Here is a 22,441-nt window from a genome sequence, read left to right as displayed (position 1 = left end):
ACCTCAGTGCTGTGAGGTAGTAATGTAACCATTACACCATGAGGTATTACTGCCTCACAGCACAATGTGTTATATATACGGGGCAGTACGGATGGTGTAATGGTTAGCATTACTACCTCACAGCCCTGAGGTCATGGGTTCTATCCCCACCATGTGTTATTTATACACGGGGAAGTACGGACGGTGTAATGGTTAGTATTACTGCCTCACAGCGCTGAGGTCATGGGTTCCATTCCCACTATGGTCCTACTGTGCGGAGTTTGTATATTCTCCCTGTGCATGCATGGGTTTCCTCCCACAATCCAAAAATATACTGGTAGGTTAGCTATAGATTTCTAGTGGTTCTGTGCTGTAAAGAAGCTGCTCTAATTAATTGAGAAACTTCATATGGTAGAAAAAGAGCGCTACTGGTAGGTTAATTGGCTGCCAACAAAATGAACCCTAGAATGTGTGTGTGCGTGTACATGTGGTAGGGAATATAGATTGTAAGCTCCACTGGGCAGGGACTGATGTGAATGTTCAAATATTCTCTGTAAAGCGCTGTGGAATATGTGTGCGCTATATAAGAAACTGTGAATAGTAATAATAGTAGAAAGTGCGCACATCCAGACAAGAGGCGAACCAACGTTGGAACCAAATGGAAAACCTGCACTTTTAGGGAGGCCAAACGCAATACCGGACAGAAAATTCTTGAAACTTTAAAAACACGAGTATTGTATGTTCTAGCAATGCACCACAGGAATTAAGTATGCCATGTACGAAAGTAAATGCGGGAAGAAACAGGTTTTCTTGCCATAATCATTGTCCAAAGACGACTGGAGATAAACCCTTAAACCTTAGGACGGATGATTTAATAGCCACAGTGAAGCCAGGTCCAGATCTGCAAACCCAATGACACCTGGGCCAAGCCAGCGAAATGAGAATCATCAGTCCTCCATCCTGTTTGAATTTTCAGATGACTGGGTAAAAAGAGTACAAAAGGAAAGATATGCAGGCCCGAAGTTCACTGCTAGAGCATCCACGAAGGCTACTTCGTGGTCTCTTGTCTGGCACCGAAGATGGGAGCCTTATTGTGATGTAAGGCAATGAGGTCTACTTCTGAAAGACCACAAAATAAAAAGTAAATTGTTCCGCGTAAACGTCATTCCTGCTGAGTGCGTCTGCCGACCAAATCAGTGCTCCTAGGATGAAAATAGGAGAGATGGCCAGATGATGTAATTCCACCAACCTGAGAATGCAAGCCACATCTCTCACCGCAACCTGACTGCGCGTTCCGCCTTGGTGATTGAGGTAGGCCACTGCAGTGGCATTGTTCAATTGCATCTGTACTGGACTGCCATGGAGAACGTCCTTTGACAACACGAGTGCTCTGAAGATGGCACAGAGCTCCAACACGTTGATGGAAAGGCCATTTTCATCGTAACAGGTATGCTGACCAGTTCCAGCATCCCAACCTTGGAGACTTGCATCTGTGGTGAACAGTACCCAGTTTGAATCCAGTAAGCCTAGCCATTGTTCAGGTTGGACTGGTGTAACTACTATAGCAGGGATATACATATGAACCTTCATTAAGTAATGTTGTCCTTTATTATCTGGAAAGAATCAGCCACTGCAGGGGCAGCAAGTGAAACTCAACCATTTCGCAAGTCTATTCCATGGACCCCAGCACTTTCATTGTGTGAGGAATCGACACACTCGGTCTGTGCAACAACAAATGAATCCACTGTTGAATTGTTGCGATTTTGTCTAGAGGCGGAGTCCAGCAACACCCCCAGATGCAAAATCTCAGAGACAGATGAAGGAGGGACTTTTTCCAATTAATCAGCCAACTGTAATCTTGAAGTAAGGAAAAAGGGATTTTTGTAAGAACTTACCGTTCGAATCCCTTTCTCTGATATGGTCCTGGTGACACAGCTCAACACTGGGATGTAGGAGGGTCCGAAGGAGCCAGGCACCTATCCTAAAGTTTTAGAGGGTAGGCTCCTCCCCTACTGCATCCCTGGACTCTTCAGTTCAATCTTTCAAAGCCACTGGAATACATTAACTCAGTACAAACGCCTGCACATATTATATGCACATTTTATAACAGAAACTGTTAACTTTTAACCATTTTAACATGAACACCATGAAACTTCTGGCATACTTACTGAGCGTAAGGGAGGGATCGCTGTGTCACCAGGACCATATCAGAGAAAGGGATTCGAACGGTAAGTTCTTACAAAAATCCCTTTTTCTCTTTCAATGGTCCTGGTGACACAGCTCAACACTGGGACGTTCCAGAGCCGGTCCTTTGGGAGGGTACGCTCAGGTCTGCAGCTCTCAGCACTGCTCGCCCGAATGATGCGTCCTCCGACGCGAACTCATGGAATCTATAGAATTTGGCAAATGTGTGAACAGATGACCAAGTGGCAGCTCTGCAAACCTGCTCAGCTGTGGCCCCATGTCGAACCGCCCAAGAGGTGGCAACTGACCTGGTGGTATGCGCATTTATTTTGGCCGGTACCGGTCTACCCACTTTAGTGTATGCAAAGGCTATCACAGACCGCAACCACCTAGCAATAGTCTGCTTAGATGCAGGCCAACCAATTTTGTGTACGTCATACAATACCAACAACGTGTCAGTCTTCCTGACACTCTTCATTCTGTCCACATATATGCGTAAAGCACGCACAACATCCAAAGTTCTCAACTTGTCCCTTTTCTTAGAACCCTCTGGGGGTTGAAACACAGGTAGAACTATCTCCTGATTTAAATGGAAGGTAGATACCACCTTCGGTAAAAACTGAGGCACTGTTCTCAAAACAGCCCTGTCATCATGAAAAATTAAGAAGGGAGATTTACATGACAAGGCTCCCAACTCTGAAACTCTTTTAGCAGATGCTACTGCTAACAAAAACACTAGCTTCCACGTGAGAAACTTAAAGTCAGCCGACCTTAAAGGTTCAAATGGTGCCTTCTGAAGGCATTCCAAAACCAGTGATAGATCCCAAGGTGCTACTGGTTGCTTGTATGGAGGTTTCAACCTAGATACTCCTTGTAAAAAGGTTTGAATTTCCGGCAAAATGGCTATCTTTTTCTGGAAATAGATGGACAAGGCCGAAATCTGCACCTTCAGTGACTGAAGGCTTAGACCCGATGAAAAACCATCTTGTAAGAATTCCATCATTCTTGATAGCTTAAAATGAGATGTATGAGCCTTTCTTCTCTCACACCATCGAATGTAAGTCTTCCAGACTCTATAATAATTTGCCGAAGATACAGCTTTTCTGGCTTTTATCATTGTCTGTACTACTGCCTCAGAAAACCCTTTCCTTTTCAAAATGGTGGTTTCAATAGCCAGGCCGTCAAAATCAATCGATCGGAATCCAGGTGATTGAATGGGCCTTGTCTTAGAAGGTCTGGTCTCAGAGGTAGACGCCATGAGTCCACAGACAACCTCTGAAGCCTTGAGTACCAGGACCTCCTTGGCCAATCTGGGGCCACTAAGATCACTGGAACCTTCTGCCCCTGTATTTTCTTCAGAAGTCTCGGTAACATTGGTACTGGTGGGAATGCATAAAGGAGATCTCCCTGCCAGTGAATAGTCATGGCATCCACTGCCTCCGCTAGTGGATCCCTCGTTCTGGCATAGAACCTGGGCACTTGACGGTTGACCCTGGATGCCATCAGGTCCACATCCGGAGTTCCCCACATCGAAGTGATCTGGTGAAACACCTGAGGGTGTAAGCTCCATTCCCCTTCCTTGAGCTCCTCCCTGCTCAGGAAGTCGGCTTCTATATTCTCTATTCCTGGAATGAATATAGCCGATACAGCTGGAACATTCTGTTCCGCCCATAGGAAGATTCTGGACACCTCCCACATGGCCAATTTGCTGCGTGTACCTCCCTGGTGATTCAGATACGCCACAGCTGTGGCATTGTCGGTCTGAATCCTCAAAGGGAGGTTCTGTAACCTGTCTCCCGCCAAGGAAATCACTTTCCAGACAGCTCTCAGCTCCAAGATGTTGATTGGTAACGCTGATTCCTCTGCCGTCCACAGGCCCTGAAGCCTGAGATCCAGGACTACTGCCCCCCAGCCCCTGAGACTGGCGTCGGTAGTTACTACCAACCAGTCCCAGGTCTGTAATGACCGACCCCACTGAAGGGAATCTACTTCTGTCCACCATTTCAAGGATTCCCGAGTGTCCGAAGACAGCACTATCATCTCGGATTTCATGGTCAAAGTGTTTCCTGACCAGGCTGACAAAATGTTCCATTGGAACCTCCGAGAGTGGAACCTGGCAAATTGAAGCGTCTCGAATGACGCCACCATTTTCCCCAGGAGCTTGAGGCACCTCCATACTGAAATGCTCTGAGCCCTGAGAATCTCCTGGACTAGGGTGACCAGATCCCTGGCCTTTACCTCCGGGAGGAAAACCCGATGAAGATGGGTGTCCAGTATGACTCCCAAGAATTGGAGCCTTTGTGACGGTACCAACTGAGATTTTTGCAAATTTAAAATCCAGCCGTGAGCCTGCAAAAAACTGATGGCCTCTGCCAAGTGACTCTGCAGCATGGCTGCTGACTCTGCTTTGAACAGGAGATCGTCCAAATAGGGTATTACTGTGATTCCCCTGAGCCTCAGCACCGCCGCCATCACTGACATTATCTTTGTGAATACCCTTGGCGCGGTTGCTAGCCCAAAGGGTAACGCCCGGAATTGTAAATGCAGGTCTCCTATGGCAAACCTCAACAAGGTCTGATGCTCCGGGTGTATAGGGACGTGCAGATATGCGTCCTGGACATCCATGGACGCCAAAAATTCTCCCTGGTCCAGACTCAGGAGTACTGACCGTAGGGACTCCATTTTGAAATGGTCTACCCATAAATGAACATTTAGAGACTTCAAATTTAGTATTGGTCTGAAATACCCGTCTGGTTTGGGCACCAGGAACAGCGTGGAGTAAAAGCCTTTCTTCCACTCTGCCCTGGGGACTAGTGTAACCACCCCTTTTTCCAAAAGGGAGTGAGCTGCTCTCACAAGAGCTGTACGAAGCCGTGCCTCCTTTGGTAAGGATGTGGGAATGAACCTTTTCGGAGGCGGCCCTCTGAAAGGGATTTTGTAACCCTGTGTTATAATATCTAACACCCAGGCATCCTGGCTTAGAGAAGCCCAAGCGTCCCTGAAGAGTGTGAGACGCCCCCCCACTTTTGTCACTGTCGGGCGAAGCCCCTGACAGTCATGCAGAGGGTTTGTCCTCTCCTTTTGTGGCAGGCTTCTTGTGAAAAGAGCCAAATTTTGACTTTTGTGTCTTGCCTCTAGAGGACTGAAACCTTCCCCTGAAAGACTGTCCTCGAAAGGACGCACCACCTCTAGGGGAGGGCCGAAAGGACGGCTTAAAAGCAGAAAATCTGGACGTCTGCTTTGCTGAGGAGGCCGGCAGGAATGTACTTTTGCCGCCCGTGGCCTGTTTTATAATCTCCTCTAATTCGGTACCAAAGAGTACCTTTCCTTTGAAGGCTAATGTTTCCAGAGCCTTCTTGGACTCATTGTCTGCTTCCCAGGCTTTAAGCCAAAGCACTCTCCTGGCATTAATGGAGACTGTGGACACTCTGGTTGCCATTTTAATAGCTTCCTCCTCTGCTTCCACTGCATATTTCGCAGCTGCCTTAATCTTTTCTGCAAGCAGTAACGCACCAGGGTCAGCCTGCAGCATGGTGCATAATTCACCAGCCCACTCTATCATGGCCTTAGAGACCCAGGCTGAAGCAATAAGGGGCCGTAAGGTAAACCCCACCCCTTCAAATATAGCCTTGAGGTTTCCCTCCAGCTTTTTATCCACAGAATCTTTAAAAGCTGCACCGCCTTGTACTGGTAATACAGTAGCCTTGGACAACCGTGCCACTGAAGCGTCCACAACCGGGACCTTTTCCCAGAGCTCCGCATGAGACTCTGGCATGGGGTACAGACTAAGGAATCGCTTAGGCATCTGAAGCCTCTTATCAGGAGTTTTCCAAGCCCCTTCTAACAATTCCTGTAACCCCTCATCTGAAGGAAAAGTAACAGCCTCCTTCCGCTGTCGCTTAAAAACACCTTTAACAGGAGTCTTATCCTCCACAGACAGTTTTAAAGCCTGCTTCACAGCTACAATGAGATCCTCTATACCAGCAGCAGAGTTCTCTTCCAAATCATCACCCTGATCCCAGGGGATGTCAGTATACTCTCCTTCCTCCTCATCTACCACAGTAGTCAAAGCATAAGACCTTCTAGGGGTCCCTGCCACATCATCCATTTTGTCCAGCGTTTCACTGAACCTGTTGATCCCTTTAGCAGTATCCTGCATCACCTGAATCAGCGCAGGATCTGCCTGGGTAAGAGGCAAGGAGCCAGACGACTGCTGAGATGATGGCATAGGTCTCTGTGATTCTACCAGCACATCACTCTGCCTGTCCAGAAGCTGCACCAAAGCGTTTACTGACCTGCCTAGGGCCCTGGCCCACGCAGGTTCCATATGCTCTGCCCTATGGGGATCACTGCCCATGGGTCTCACATCAGCGCAAGTAATACATAAGCCCCCCTTGGCCATCTGCTCAGGGACAAACTTTTGTGTGCAAACATTGCACGCGCTCAGTGCACTAAGGGCTCCCTCCCCCAAAACCACAGCCTGATGCTCAGACATGATGCAAGTGATAAATGTATATCTATCAGTATACACAGTGCAAACAATGTACAAGCGTTTATACAGAGGCAATGCACCCAGTCACTTATCTGTCTGTTGGTTTCAACTGCGGGGAAGCGATGCCCAGGAAATCCAAGTCACTCTGCCAGGATCAGTAAGCCAGCTCAGCTCCGCTGCAAGCGTTCTGAAAGGCGCCAAAGTCAGAGTGAAGGAAGAGACCACAGGTCCCTGCTGCTGCGGGGTCCGTGACCTTTTGGCGCCAACCACCCCCAGCCAGCCGCTCCTTAGGTAGGATTTCCTAGTTCCAGTGTCTCCCCCTCAACTGGGGATCACTTGGAACATGCCTGTCACAACGCTGCTGTCCTCTCATCTAGGAGCTCAGCGTGTAAGCTCCGCATAAAATGGCCGCCGCCATCACGGAGCGCCTGTCCCCCATGATCCCCACCTAAATGTGGAGCCGGTTTCAGGGTACTCCGGAGCCCAGGCAGCCTCTTAGAAAAGGCTATAAGCGCTGCACAGGGAGACCAGACAGTGTCTCCCCTGTGCACAGTGAGCTGACAGGACGCGCTTCTGTCAGCTCCTGCTGCGCTAGCAGTGTGAGGATTCACTATGAGAATCCTCACACTGTGCCTACCTAGCTAGGGTAAAAGTTAATAAAACAATAAAAATCCCCTAACTACTCTAATTCTTCGGCTGCTCCTGCAGCCCTTTAGAATAGCACCCACTCCAGTGGGCACCTAACACGAACTGGAGAGTCCAGGGATGCAGTAGGGGAGGAGCCTACCCTCTAAAACTTTAGGATAGGTGCCTGGCTCCTTCGGACCCTCCTACATCCCAGTGTTGAGCTGTGTCACCAGGACCATTGAAAGAGAAATGGTCATCTGAAGGTGGTGTTGTAGGTTCTCCCTGGACTGAGCTAGAATAGACAATAACAGAATTCCTTGTGGCGGAGCTGATCTGCCAATACCGCAATCATTTTTGTGCACTCTCGGTGCCATAGAAATTCCTGCATAATGGCAAACCAGAGAAAACGTTGATGATCCAGTGCTATAGGGACATGCAGGTAGGCATCCTGTACGTCCAAAGATGCAAAAAAATTTCAGGTTCCAAGACCGAAATTATGGACCCGAGAGATTTTATGTGGAACTTGAGTGCACAGATTAACTTTTTCAGGGATTTGAGATTGTGGATAGGTCAATGAGACCCTTTGGGTTTCAACACTAGTTTCAACACTATGAAGAGAGTAGATCGTAAATCAAGCCTCATAGCGTTGAGGCGACAGGAATAATGACCACTGCGGTCAGAAAAGTCTGCACTGAGGGCCTCAATGTCCCTGCTTTGCCATTTTACTAACAGTATCTTATGTAGCGCACACATATTCCGCAGCGCTGTACATAGAATATTAGAACATTCACATCAGTCCCTAAGCAAGTGGAGCTTACGATCTATATTCCCTACCACATGTACACGGACACAGACATTCTAGGGTTAATTTGTTGGGAACCAATTAACCTACAAGTAATGCTAACCACTACACCATCTGTGTTTCCCATATTATATGAAGAAAGGCCTGTGACAAATAACCGTCGAGGGGGAGTCTCCGGAAGGTAATGGGGTGACCGAGGGAGACCACATGGACACGGGAAGAGCGAAAGGACGCCTGTGGTGTAGTTGTTGGAATAGAAGGCAGGAAAGGTGATTTAGAAGCCACAACAAGGTTCCTCCTGCAAAGGGCAGGTCTACTAGAGCCTTGTTGGCCAATATCCACTGCTGCCTCTCCCAAGTAGGACACATCATGTCTAATAACCAGAATGTAAGATCGCGGCTCCTCAGTGGACACGCTTTTCTTTAGAGCAGTGGTGCTCAAACTATTTTGCTATGGGGCCCCCGTCAGACAATAACAATTATTACAGGACCCCAGCAAGTTACTACTGAATGGCGCCATGTGTGATCAGTGAAGTGACCACTATTGTGATAGGGCGGCAGTGGATAATGGGGGGGAAGTGGGAAGCAGTGGGTGTTTACTTAATGAGTTATACCCTGTCACCCCTTCACAGACACATTAGCCTGATGGTCAGCAACATAGAGTCGCGACCCCATGCTGAGGTGGTCGGGACCCACAGTTTGAGAACCGCTGCCCTAGAGCAATTTTCCCAGGCTTCAATAGCCATGGCAACCCAAGCAGAGGCGAGACAGGGTCATTAGGGCGACATGGGCCATTAGGGCGACATGGGTCATTTCACAGGCGGTATTTCCTGCCCTACCATCCACTAGGGCGTGGTGGGAGAATAAAAGAGTGTGACGAGCGTAGCGGTACCACGTTTCAGTGCTTATTGACGGTGTTGACAACTTTTTCAATGTCGACCTAATGACCATGTTGACCATAATGCTGGTGACCTAATGATCCCTACCCACAGAGGCTTCTGCAGAAGAATAACTAGATTTGAGATTTGTCTTTGAGTGAAGATGCTGCCAGAATGGGTAAAGTGGATGCACACGGTGCAGTGTGAACGGGTAAGACAGGTCAATGCGACCCGGGACCCATTTTCAGCATAGGAACCAGAGAGATGATCTCACCTTGGCAAGTGTCTGTGGTGACATCATCAACCAGGCAATAAGCCTGGCTTGGTGGCTTATCTGAAAAGGGTCTCACCTGGGTTACACCCATGTACAAAATGATAAATAAGACCCAGCCCCACGGTGTGAACGGTGGTAAAGTCACACCTGATGTAACCGCCAGATCACAACAGGACCAACGCCCCGATACACCACAAATCAGTCACCACCACAACGATGGGCGACTAGTCATTGTATTTCCAGACCTCACAATAACTAGATGGCACCCAGCGGAGCAATTCAAGTGAATGCATGCACTGACAATACCATTATGTAGTTCCGGCTGGTAACTAGGATTCTATGTAAGTACACCGGCTCATATACACATATTACAGCTCACACACAGTGGAGGCGGCCATCTTGTCACATGAATCATTTATAGTTGAGCTGCTAATATCCAGTAAGATTATTATAGGAACGAGTAGAAGATGCCAGCAGCTGAATCACCCATTACCTCCCTCATACAGCGCTGTAAAAAGACATACATTATGCATAACCCCGTCCATTACTCGCCTGAGATCAATGTCTGAGGGAAGCAGTATTCCCTGTAGTGTACGATAACTCTCTGCATAGGATCCCTGTGTCATATAGATATATTCAGTGTATGGTCGCACTCTCATCCAACAGTATCTGCAAATGCTGGGGTGTCACCCTCGATGACCCCAGAGAGAAATCCAATTTATAGAAATACTGAAGGGGCACTCACCAGGTCTTAAGTCAAAGCAGTATTTTATTCTCCAGGGATGGTGTTAAGTACAACGTTTCGGTCCCCTTAAGGACCTTCCTCAGGTTCAGACAACATGCAGCAACATAGAACCAGTAGGATACGTCCGTATATCTATTCCTTCTATATACTATACTCCCGTTCTCCTTATCAATAATGGTGCGATCACCTCCTTCCATACATAGATTGTATCCCAGCAATGTCTGCCCTTATATGAGGATATGAATTTTGGACTGTACTGCAGCAACAGAGCATCTTGTCCCTCCTGGAATGGGCCATGTTGGGAGGTATGCTACTGTGGGGTAAGGGTATAAAAGCAGAGCGGGGGGGGGGGGGAGGCATTAGATGGCAATGATGGAGGGGTAGATGCCATTAGAGGGCAGTGACGGGGACAGAGGCAGAGGCCATTAGCGGGCAGCAGCAGGAGAGGGTGATAGGGAGAGGCCATTAGAGGGCAGTGGCGGGGGGGGTGGGGGGGCAGAGGCGATTAGGGGGCAGTGAAGGGGGGGGGCGAGGCCATTAGAGGGAAGTGACTTGGAGTGTAACACCTGGCTGAGGGAGGACGGGATCATCCGTGATGCAGAGTCAGTGTATATGGGGGAAAGGTGTAGAACAAGGATAAGGAGCACAGCTTCCAGTACTGGCCCCTGCCCCTATATGAGGACGGGATCATCTGTGATGCAGTCAGTGTATATGGGGGAAAGGTGTAGAACAAGGATAAGGAGCACAGCTTCCAGTACTGGCCCCTGCCCCTATATGAGGACGGGATCATCCGTGATGCAGAGTCAGTGTATATGGGGGAATGGTGCAGAACAAGGAAAAGGAGCACAGCTTCCCGTACTGGCCCCTGCCCCTATATGAGGACAGGATCATTCGTGATGCAGAGTCAGTGTATATGGGGGAAAGGTGTAGAACAAGGATAAGGAGCACAGCTTCCAGTACTGGCCCCTGCCCCTATATGAGGACGGGATCATCTGTGATGCAGAGTCAGTGTATATGGGGGAAAGGTGTAGAACAAGGATAAGGAGCACAGCTTCCCGTACTGGCCCCTGGCCCTATATGAGGACGGGATCATCCGTGATGCAGAGTCAGTGTATATGGGGGAATGGTGCAGAACAAGGAAAAGGAGCACAGCTTCCAGTACTGGCCCCTGCCCCTATATGAGGACGGGATCATCCGTGATGCAGAGTCAGTGTATATGGGGGAAAGGTGTAGAACAAGGATAAGGAGCACAGCCTCCAGTACTGGCCCCTGCCCCTATATGAGGACGGGATCATCCGTGATGCAGAGTCAGTGTATATGGGGGAATGGTGCAGAACAAGGAAAAGGAGCACAGCTTCCAGTACTGAGGACATCTGCCCCTTTATGAGGACATCTGCATGCGGCTATGAGGTCCTACTACTGGTTAGCTGTACTAGCTGTGAAACATCCTATTACAGAATTATATCTAGTGCTTACAGACCAATATGGGGACATTTATTTTATTATTTATTTACAGCGTCTTACATAGCGCAGCAGATTCTGTTACAGCGTCTTATATAGCACAGCAGATTCCGTTACGGTGTGTTATATAGCGCAGCAGATTCCGTTACAGTGTCTTATATAGCGCAGCAGATTCCGTTACAGCGTCTTATATAGTGCAGCAGATTCCGTTACAGTGTCTTATATAGCGCAACAGATTCCGTTACAGTGTCCTATATAGCGCAGCAGATTCCGTTACAGTGTCCTATATAGCGCAGCAGATTCCGTTACAGTGTCTTATATAGCGCAGCAGATTCCGTTACAGCGTCTTATATAGCGCAGCAGATTCCATTACAGTGTCTTATATAGCGCAGCAGATTCTGTTATAGTGTCTTATATAGCGCAGCAGATTCCGTTACAGCGTCTTATATAGCGTAGCAGATTCCGTTACAGGTTCTTATATAGCGCAGCGGATTCCGTTACAGCGTCTTATATAGTGCAGCAGATACTGTTACAGCGTCTTATATAGCAGCAGATTCCGTTACAGCGTCTTATATAGCGCAGCAGATTCCGTTACAGTGTCTTATATAGCGCAGCAGATTCCGTTACAGCATCCTATATAGCGCAGCAGATTCCGTTACAGTGTCTTACATAGCGCAGCAGATTCCGTTACAGCGTCTTATATATCGCAGCAGATTCCGTTACAGCGTCTTATATAGCGCAGCAGATTCCGTTACAGTGTCTTATATAGCGCAGCAGATTCCGTTACAGCGTCTTATATAGCGCAGCAGATTCCGTTACAGCGTCTTATATAGCGCAGCAGATTCCGTTACAGTGTCTTATATAGCACAGCAGATTCCGTTACAGTGTCTTATATAGCGCAGCAGATTCCGTTACAGTGTCTTATATAGTGCAGCAGATTCCGTTACAGTGTCTTATATAGCGCAGCAGATTCCGTTACAGTGTCTTATATAGCGCAGCAGATTCCGTTACAGTGTCTTATATAGCGCAGCAGATTCCGTTACAGTGTCTTATATAGCGCAGCAGATTCCGTTACAGCATCCTATATAGCGCAGCAGATTCCGTTACAGTGTCTTATATATCGCAGCAGATTCCGTTACAGCGTCTTATATAGCGCAGCAGATTCCGTTACAGAGTCTTATATAGCGCAGCAGATTCCGTTACAGAGTCTTATATAGCGCAGCAGATTCCGTTACAGTGTATTATATAGCGCAGCAGATTCTGTTACAGCGTCTTATATAGCGCAGCAGATTCCGTTACAGTGTATTATATAGCGCAGCAGATTCCGTTACAATGTCTTATATAGCGCAGCAGATTCCGTTACAATGTCTTATATAGCGCAGCAGATTCCGTTACAGCGTCTTATATAGTGCAGCAGATTCCGTTACAGTGTCTTATATAGCGCAGCAGATTCCGTTACAGAGTCTTATATAGCGCAGCAGATTCCGTTACAGGGTCTTATATATCGCAGCAGATTCTGTTACAGCGTCTTATATAGCGCAGCAGATTCCGTTAGTGTCTTATATAGCGCAGCAGATTCCGTTACAGTGTATTATATAGCGCAGCAGATTCCGTTACAGTATCTTATATAGCGCAGCAGATTCCGTTACAGTGTCTTATATAGCGCAGCAGATTCCGTTACAGTGTCTTATATAGCGCAGCAGATTCCGTTACAGCGTCTTATATAGCGCATCAGAGTCTTATATAGAGCAGCAGATCCCGTTACAGCGTCTTATATAGTGCAGCAGATTCCATTACAGTGTCTTATATAGCGCAGCAGATTCAGTTACAGTGTCTTATATAGAGCAGCAGATTCCGTTACAGTGTCTTATATAGCGCAGCAGATTCCGTTACAGTGTCTTATATAGCGCAGCAGATTCCGTTACAGTGTCTTATATAGCGCAGCAGATTCCGTTACAGTGTCTTATATAGCGCAGCAGATTCCGTTACAGTGTCTTATATAGCGCAGCAGATTCCGTTACAGTGTCTTATATAGCGCAGCAGATTCCGTTACAGTGTCTTATATAGCGCAGCAGATTCCGTTACAATGTCTTATATAGCGCAGCAGATTCCGTTACAATGTCTTATATAGCGCAGCAGATTCCGTTACAATGTCTTATATAGCGCAGCAGATTCCGTTACAGTGTCTTATATAGCGCAGCAGATTCTGTTACAGTGTCTTATATAGCGCAGCAGATTCCGTTACAATGTCTTATATAGCGCAGCAGATTCCGTTACAATGTCTTATATAGCGCAGCAGATTCTGTTACAGTGTCTTATATAGCGCAGCATATTCCGTTGCGCTTTACAATTGTAGACAGTGATAAAACAAACTGGGTAACAGACAGACAGACTTGGAGGTAGGAGGGCCCTGCTGCAAGCTTACAATATATAGGAACATAGGAGGAAACTACATGGACAGGCACAGGGGAGCTATATAATACATAAGTGCCTCAGAGGGTTATGGGTGCGGTATATAAATATGATAGGCTTGCCTGAAGAAGTGAGTTTTCAGGGAACACATGAAAGTTTGGAGGCTAGCGGAGAGTCTTAATGTGCATGGAAGGGCATTCCATAGGATGGGAGCAGCCTGATGAAAGTCCTGTAATAGTGAATGGGAGCTAGTGATCCGTGCAGAAGAGAGACGCAAATCTTGTGCAGAGCGGAGTGGTCGAGATGGGAGATATTTTGTGATAAGTGAGGAGATATATGCTGGTGCAGTATGGTTAATAGCTTTATATGCGGGTAGAAGTGTTTTATATTGAATATGGTAATATACAGGCAACCAATGGAGGGACTGGCAGAGCGGATCAGCAGACGATGAGCGTCTTGCTAGGAAGATCAGCCTAGCAGCAGCATTTAGCATGGATTGCAGTGGTGAGAGTCTGTTCTTGGGAAGACCAGTTAGGAGACTATTGCAATAATTAGTGCTGGATATAATGAGTGCATGGATAAGAGATTTAGTAGTGTCTTGTGTGAGATACAGTTGTGTTTTGGATATGATTTTTAGTTGCAAGTAACATGATTTGGAGACCAATTAAATGTGGGGTAAGGTATAAAAGGGAAGCAGGGGGGGGGGGGGTCAGAGGCCATTAGCAGGCAGTAATGGGGGGTCAGAGGCCACTAGAGGGCAGTGACAGGAGGGCAGGGGCCAGCAGAGGGCAATGACAGGAGGGCAGGGGCCAGCAGAGGGCAGTGACTTGGAGTGTAACACCTGGCTGAGGAGGGGTTGGATCTATATCCTCGACAGTAAATGTTTCCGGCTGGTGGGACATACCATATCGCCCCACAGGTGAGGGGGAGCCTGAAAGTAGGCAACAGGACATACGAACTGTACGCTCACCACCAACTTCTAGAAGGAACAGATGGTGGTGTGGATAGATTCATTGTTGTGCCACTGCCACATGGTATGTTCCATTGGTCACGTGGTTCAATCTACATTCAGTAGAAAGGAAATAACCGCAACCACTAAGGCGGCCAATGTGGGAGAGGAGGAACATCGGGGGAGACGCAGGTACCACCAGGTAGGAGTTATGGAGGCGGGCATGAATCAGAACACACCGCTCATACGCAGATGCAATTTCATGGACCTTGAGAAATATGTTCCCCGATCACTTAAATCAGTGGTTCCCAAACTCGGTCCTCAGGACCCCACACAGTTCATGTTTTCCAGGTCACCTCACAGGTGTACTCATTACTCACTGACACATTTTAAAAGATCCAGAGGTGGAGCGAATTATTTCACTTGTGATTCTGTGAGACCTGAAAAAAATGCGCTTAAAAAGAAGCCTATCCAGGTACAAATGAATTGGAAGTGGCTGACTACGCAGCACTGAGAAAATAGTCACAGCACGGCCATATTCTTCTAGCCACCCCCATTACATCCCCAAATGCCGAGTATCGGTCTCTAAGTTTGTCATTATATCCTCAGTGCCATCACTAATCACTGCAAGTGCAAACACAGTGGGAAGATAAGAACGTACCGACCACAGCACCTGCCCAGTCTGCCAACACCATTCCCTCATAGCTAAGAACGTACAGACCACAGCACCTGTCCACTCTGCCGACACCATTCCCTCATAGCTAAGAACGTACAGACCACATCACCTGCCCAGGCTGCAGACACCGTTCCCTCATAGCTAAGAATGTACAGACCACAGCCCCGGCCCAGGCTGCAGACACCGTTCCCTCATAGCTAAGAACGTGAAGACCACAGCACCTGCCCAGGCTGCAGACACGGTTCCCTCATAGCTAAGAACGTACAGACCACAGCACCTGCCCAGGCTGCAGACACCGCTCCCTCATAGCTAAGAACATACAGACCACAGCACCTGCCCACTCTGCCGACACCATTCCCTCATAGCTAAGAACGTACAGACCACAGCACCTGCCCACTCTGCCGACACCATTCCCTCATAGCTAAGAACGTACAGACCACAGCACCTGTCCACTCTGCCGACACCATTCCCTCATAGCTAAGAACGTACAGACCACAGCACCTGCCCAGGCTGCAGACACCGTTCCCTCATAGCTAAGAACGTACAGACCACAGCACCTGCCCAGGCTGCAGACACCGTTCCCTCATAGCTAAGAACGTACAGACCACAGCCCCGGCCCAGGCTGCAGACACCGTTCCCTCATAGCTAAGAACGTACAGACCACAGCACCTGCCCAGACTGCAGACACCGTTCCCTCATAGCTAAGAACGTACAGACCACATCACCTGCCCAGGCTGCAGACACCGTTCCCTCATAGCTAAGAACGTACAGACCACAGCACCTGCCCAGGTTGCAGACAACGTTCCCTCATAGCTAAGAACGTACAGACCACAGCACCTGCCCAGGCTGCAGACACCGTTCCCTCATAGCTAAGAACGTACTGACCACAGCACCTGCCCAGGCTGCAGACACCGTTCCCTCATAGCTAAGAACGTACAGACCACAGCACCTGCCCAGTCTGCAGACACCGTTCCCTCATAGCTAAGAACGTACTGACCACAGCACCTGCCCAGTCTGCAGACACCGTTCCCTCATAGCTAAGAACGTACAGACCACAGCACCTGCCCAGTCTGCATACACCGTTCCCTCATAGCTAAGAACGTACAGACCACATCACCTGCCCAGGCTGCAGACACCGTTCCCTCATAGCTAAGAATCTACAGACCACAGCACCTGCCCAGTCTGCAGATACCGCTCCCTCATAGCAAAGAACGTACAGAATACAGCACCTGCCCAGGCTGCAGACACTGTTCCCTCATAGCTAAGAACGTACAGACCACAGCACCTGCCCAGTCTGCAGACACCATTCCCTCATAGCTAAGAACATACAGACCACAGCACCTGCCCAGGCTGCAGACACCGCTCCCTCATAGCTAAGAACGTACAGACCACAGCACCTGCCCAGGATGCAGACACCGTTCCCTCATAGCTATGAACGTACAGACCACAGCACCTGCCCAGGCTGCAGACACCGTTCCCTCATAGCTAAGAACATACAGACCACAGCACCTACCCAGGCTACCGACACCGTTCCCTCATAGCTAAGAATGTACAGAATACAGCACATGCTCAGGCTGCAGACACCGTTCCCTCATAGCTAAGAACGTACAGACCACATCACCTGCCCAGGCTGCAGACACCGTTCCCTCATAGCTAAGAACATACAGAATACAGCACCTGCCGACAAAGTTCCCTCATAGCTAAGAACGTACAGACCACAGCACCTTCCCAGGCTGCAGACACCGTTCCCTCATAGCTAAGAACATACAGACCACAGCACCTGCCCAGGCTGCAGACACCGCTCCCTCATAGCTAAGAACGTACAGACCACAGCCCCGGCCCAGGTTGCAGACACTGTTCCCTCATAGCTAAGAACGTACAGACCACAGCACGTGCCCAGGCTGCAGACACCGTTCCCTCATAGCTAAGAACGTACAGACCACAGCACGTGCCCAGGCTGCAGACACCGTTCCCTCATAGCTAAGAACGTACAGACCACAGCACGTGCCCAGGCTGCAGACACCGTTCCCTCATAGCTAAGAACGTACAGACCACAGCACGTGCCCAGGCTGCAGACACCGTTCCCTCATAGCTAAGAACGTACAGAATACAGCACCTGCCCAAGCTGCAGACACCGTTCCCTCATAGCTAAGAACGTACAGACCACAGCACCTGCCCAGGCTGCTGACACCATTCCCTCATTGCTAATAACGTACAGAATACAGCACTTGCCCAGGCTGCAGACACCGTTCCCTCATAGCTAAGAACGTACTGACCACAGCACCTGCCCAGGTTGCAGACACCGTTCCCTCATAGCTAAGAATGTACTGACCACAGCACCTGCCCAGGTTGCAGACACCGTTCCCTCATAGCTAAGAATGTACAGACCACAGCACCTGCCCAGGCTGCAGACACCATTCACTCATAGCTAAGAGCGTACAGACCACAGCACCTGCCCAGGCTGCAGACACCATTCACTCATAGCTAAGAATGTACAGACCACAGCACCTGCCCAGGCTGCAGACACCGTTCCCTCATAGCTAAGAATGTACAGACCACAGCACGTGCCCAGGCTGCAGACACCGTTCCCTCATAGCTAAGAACGTACAGAATACAGCACCTGCCCAGGCTGCAGACACCGTTCCCTCATAGCTAAGAACGTACAGACCACAGCACAATACAGAGAAATAAAGCTTGAAAAGGTAAAACCCGCAAATAATTATCTTACATTGAAAATATCAGTATAACCATAAGATATAAAAGGCAATGCTATACTGTGCAATTATCTGACTATCGTCTGGTCATTACCCAGAGCATCAATAATCACTGAGGGGGGAATTCAATCTGAGCCGATGTTCCCAGAACTTTAGGTCAAATTTACATTCAGCCTATTCAATCTAAGTTCCAATTTTTTGACTGTAATTGAATTGCTATACCCCCATCAGCATGCGTGACAGATCTTAAAGCATCCCCCAACAGATGCAATAACTATTAAGGTGCCCACACACTAGAACGATTTTTGGGCCGATTGGCCGATTTCCGATAAATCGGCCGATATATTGTCCGATGTTTACCGATAATCGGTCAAAAATCGGCCGATTTTGGTCCGAAGCGCGCTCCCGTGGATCTCTAGCTGAATCTTCTGATCTTACGTGCTGCACAAAAGATCAGAAGATTTAGCAAAAGATCCATAGGAACGCACACGGGATCTTAAGAAAAATCTGTGGTAAAGATGTGCGCTTGCCTGAAATCTTTTGTCCAGGACGGAAAAAAGATTTCAAGGCTAATTTATGCGCACATCTTACGATCGCAGATCTTTCTAGTGTGTGGGCACCCTAACTCTGATCCTGTGGTTACATTGAACCTCAGTGTACAGCAATGTCTGGCTGACGGGAAGTTCTAGGTCACGGCATAAGGCAATGTCTGGCTGACGGGAAGTTCTAGGTCACGGCATAAGGCAATGTCTGGCTGACGGGAAGTTCTAGGTCACGGCATAAGGCAATGTCTGGCTGACGGGAAGTTATATCTCACGGCATAAGGCAATGTCTGGCTGACGGGAAGTTATATCTCACGGCATAAGGCAATGTCTGGCTGACGGGAAGTTCTAGGTCACGGCATAAGGCAATGTCTGGCTGACGGGAAGTTCTATCTCACGGCATAAGGCAATGTCTGGCTGACGGGAAGTTCTAGGTCACAGCATAAGGCAATGTCTGGCTGACGGGAAGTTATATCTCACGGCATAAGGCAATGTCTGGCTGACGGGAAGTTCTAGGTCACGGCATAAGGCAATGTCTGGCTGACGGGAAGTTCTAGGTCACGGCATAAGGCAATGTCTGGCTGACGGGAAGTTCTAGGTCACGGCATAAGGCAATGTCTGGCTGACGGGAAGTTCTAGGTCACGGCATAAGGCAATGTCTGGCTGACGGGAAGTTCTAGGTCACGGCATAAGGCAATGTCTGGCTGACGGGAAGTTCTAGGTCACGGCATAAGGCAATGTCTGGCTGACGGGAAGTTCTAGGTCACGGCATAAGGCAATGTCTGGCTGACGGGAAGTTCTAGGTCACGGCATAAGGCAATGTCTGGCTGACGGGAAGTTCTAGGTCACGGCATAAGGCAATGTCTGGCTGACGGGAAGTTCTAGGTCACGGCATAAGGCAATGTCTGGCTGACGGGAAGTTCTAGGTCACGGCATAAGGCAATGTCTGGCTGACGGGAAGTTCTAGGTCACGGCATAAGGCAATGTCTGGCTGACGGGAAGTTCTAGCTCACGGCATAAGGCAATGTCTGGCTGACGGGAAGTTCTAGCTCACGGCATAAGGCAATGTCTGGCTGACGGGAAGTTCTAGGTCACGGCATAAGGCAATGTCTGGCTGACGGGAAGTTATATCTCACGGCATAAGGCAATGTCTGGCTGACAGGAAGTTATATCTCACGGAATAAGGCAATGTCTGGCTGACGGGAAATTATATCTCACGGAATAAGGCAATGTCTGGCGGACGGGAAATTATATCTCACAGCATAAGGCAATGTCTGGCTGACAGGAAGTTATATCTCACGGCATAAGGCAATGTCTGGCTGACGGGAAGTTCTAGCTCACGGCATAAGGCAATGTCTGGCTGACGGTAAGTTCTAGGTCACGGCATAAGGCAATGTCTGGCTGACGGTAAGTTATATCTCACGGCATAAGGCAATGTCTGGCTGACGGGAAGTTCTAGGTCACGGCATAAGGCAATGTCTGGCTGACGGTAAGTTATAGCTCACGGCATAAGGCAATGTCTGGCTGACGGGAAGTTATATCTCACAGTGTACACTGTAGACAGAGATCCTATGTCCTAAATCAGGGGTCCTCAAACTTTTTATATAGGGGGCCAGTTCACTGTCCCTCAGACTGTTGGAGGGCCGGACTATAGTAAAAACAGAAACTATGAACAAATTCCTATGCACGCTGCATATATCTTATTTTAAAGTGAAGAAACAAAATGGGAACAAACACAATATTTAAAAGGAAGTAAAGTTAAATCCCCCGTATAATAACGGGACCCCACAGGCTGCTCCCCCCTGTATAACAGGACCCACACAGGCTGCTCCCCTGTATAACAGGACACCACAGGCTGCTCCCCCTGTATAATAATAATAATGCCATGACACCACAGGCTGTGGTGTCATGGCATTACTTATATTATACAGGGAGAATAATGCCCCCTGTAGCGGCCTGTGGTGTCATGGCATTATTATTATACAGGGGGAGCAGCCTGTGGTGTCATGGCATTACTTATATTATACAGGGAGAATAATGCCCCCTGTAGCGGCCTGTGGTGTCATGGCATTATTATTATACAGGGGGAGCAGCCTGTGGTGTCATGGCATTACTTATATTATACAGGGAGAATAATGCCCCCTGTAGCGGCCTGTGGTGTCATGGCATTATTATTATACAGGGGGAGCAGCCTGTGGTGTCATGGCATTACTTATATTATACAGGGAGAATAATGCCCCCTGTAGCGGCCTGTGGTGTCATGGCATTATTATTATACAGGGGGAGCAGCCTGTGGTGTCATGGCATTACTTATATTATACAGGGAGAATAATGCCCCCTGCAGCGGCCTGTGGTGTCATGGTATTATTATATGGCATTATTATTAATAATGCCATGACATCACAGGCTGCTTCCCCTGCATAATAACATGACGTCCACACCCAGCATTTGAGGCATCAGAGGGAACCTCCTCCACATAGACCTGGAGGCCGGCGGCCATGTTCCTGTAGCCGCGGCCATGTTTTAAAAGCCTACAGGAACATGGCCGCCGACAGTGGAGGAGAAGGTGAGGGACCACGGCCCGCAGCACTCCTTTCAGAGCTGCTTCTGGTCTGATTTTGCCATAACCCAACGGGCCGCATAAACATCCTCGGCGGGCCGCATAAACGTCCTCAGAGGGCCGCATCTGGCCCGCGGGCAGTAGTTTGAGGACCCATGTCCTAAATAGTTTAATATCCTAAATATTCTATGTCACAAAGAACAACCATTACATGCGTGTAGCTTCCTATGTCACACAGACCAACCATTACATGCATGTGGCTTCCAGTCACACATACCGAACAGTACATACATGTGGCTACCCATGTCACACAGACCAACCATTACATACATGTGGCTTCCCATGCCACACAGACCAACCATTACATGCATGTGGCTTCCCATGTCACACAGACCGACCATTACATGCATGTAGCTTCCAGTTACACAGACCGACCATTACATGCATGTAGCTTCCCACGTCACACAGACCAACCATTACATGCATGTGGCTTCCCACGTCACACAGACCAACCATTACATGCATGTGGCTACCCACGTCACACAGACCAACCATTACATGCATGTAGCTTCCCACGTCACACAGACCAACCATTACATACATGTAGCTTCCCACGTCACACAGACCAACCATTACATACATGTAGCTTCCCACGTCACACAGACCAACCATTACATACATGTGGCTTCCCACGTCACACAGACCAACCATTACATGCATGTAGCTTCCTATGTCACACAGACATACCACTACATGCATGTAGCTTCCTATGTCACACAGACCTACCACTACATGCATGTAGCTTCCTATGTCCCACAGACCAACCATTACATGCATGTAGCTTCCCATGTCACACAGACCTACCACTACATGCATGTAGCTTCCTATGTCACACAGACCAAACATTACATGCATGTAGCTTCCCATGTCACACAGACCTAACACTACATGCATGTAGCTTCCTATGTCACACAGACCAACCATTACATGCATGTGGCTTCCCATGTCACACAGACCGACCATTACATAAATGTGGCTTCCTATGTCACACAGACTGACCATTACATACATGTAGCTTCCTATGTCACACAGACGGACCATTACATGCGTGTAGCATACTATGTCACACAGACTGACCATTACATAC

At 48.4% G+C, this 22,441-nt stretch overlaps 1 protein-coding gene across 4 annotated transcripts in view; it reads right to left on the bottom strand.

Annotated features, from left to right (window-relative positions):
* The window catches only part of EPRS1 (glutamyl-prolyl-tRNA synthetase 1), a 260,057-nt gene that overhangs the window by 236,685 nt on the left and 931 nt on the right, over nt 1-22,441 (bottom strand). The window lies entirely within an intron of this gene.

Source organism: Crinia signifera, chromosome 3 (assembly GCF_055691185.1).
Source record: "Crinia signifera chromosome 3, ASM5569118v1, whole genome shotgun sequence".
NCBI lineage: Eukaryota > Metazoa > Chordata > Amphibia > Anura > Myobatrachidae > Crinia > Crinia signifera.
Note: the sequence above shows the minus strand (reverse complement) of the source record. Positions and strands in the feature narration are given on the sequence as shown.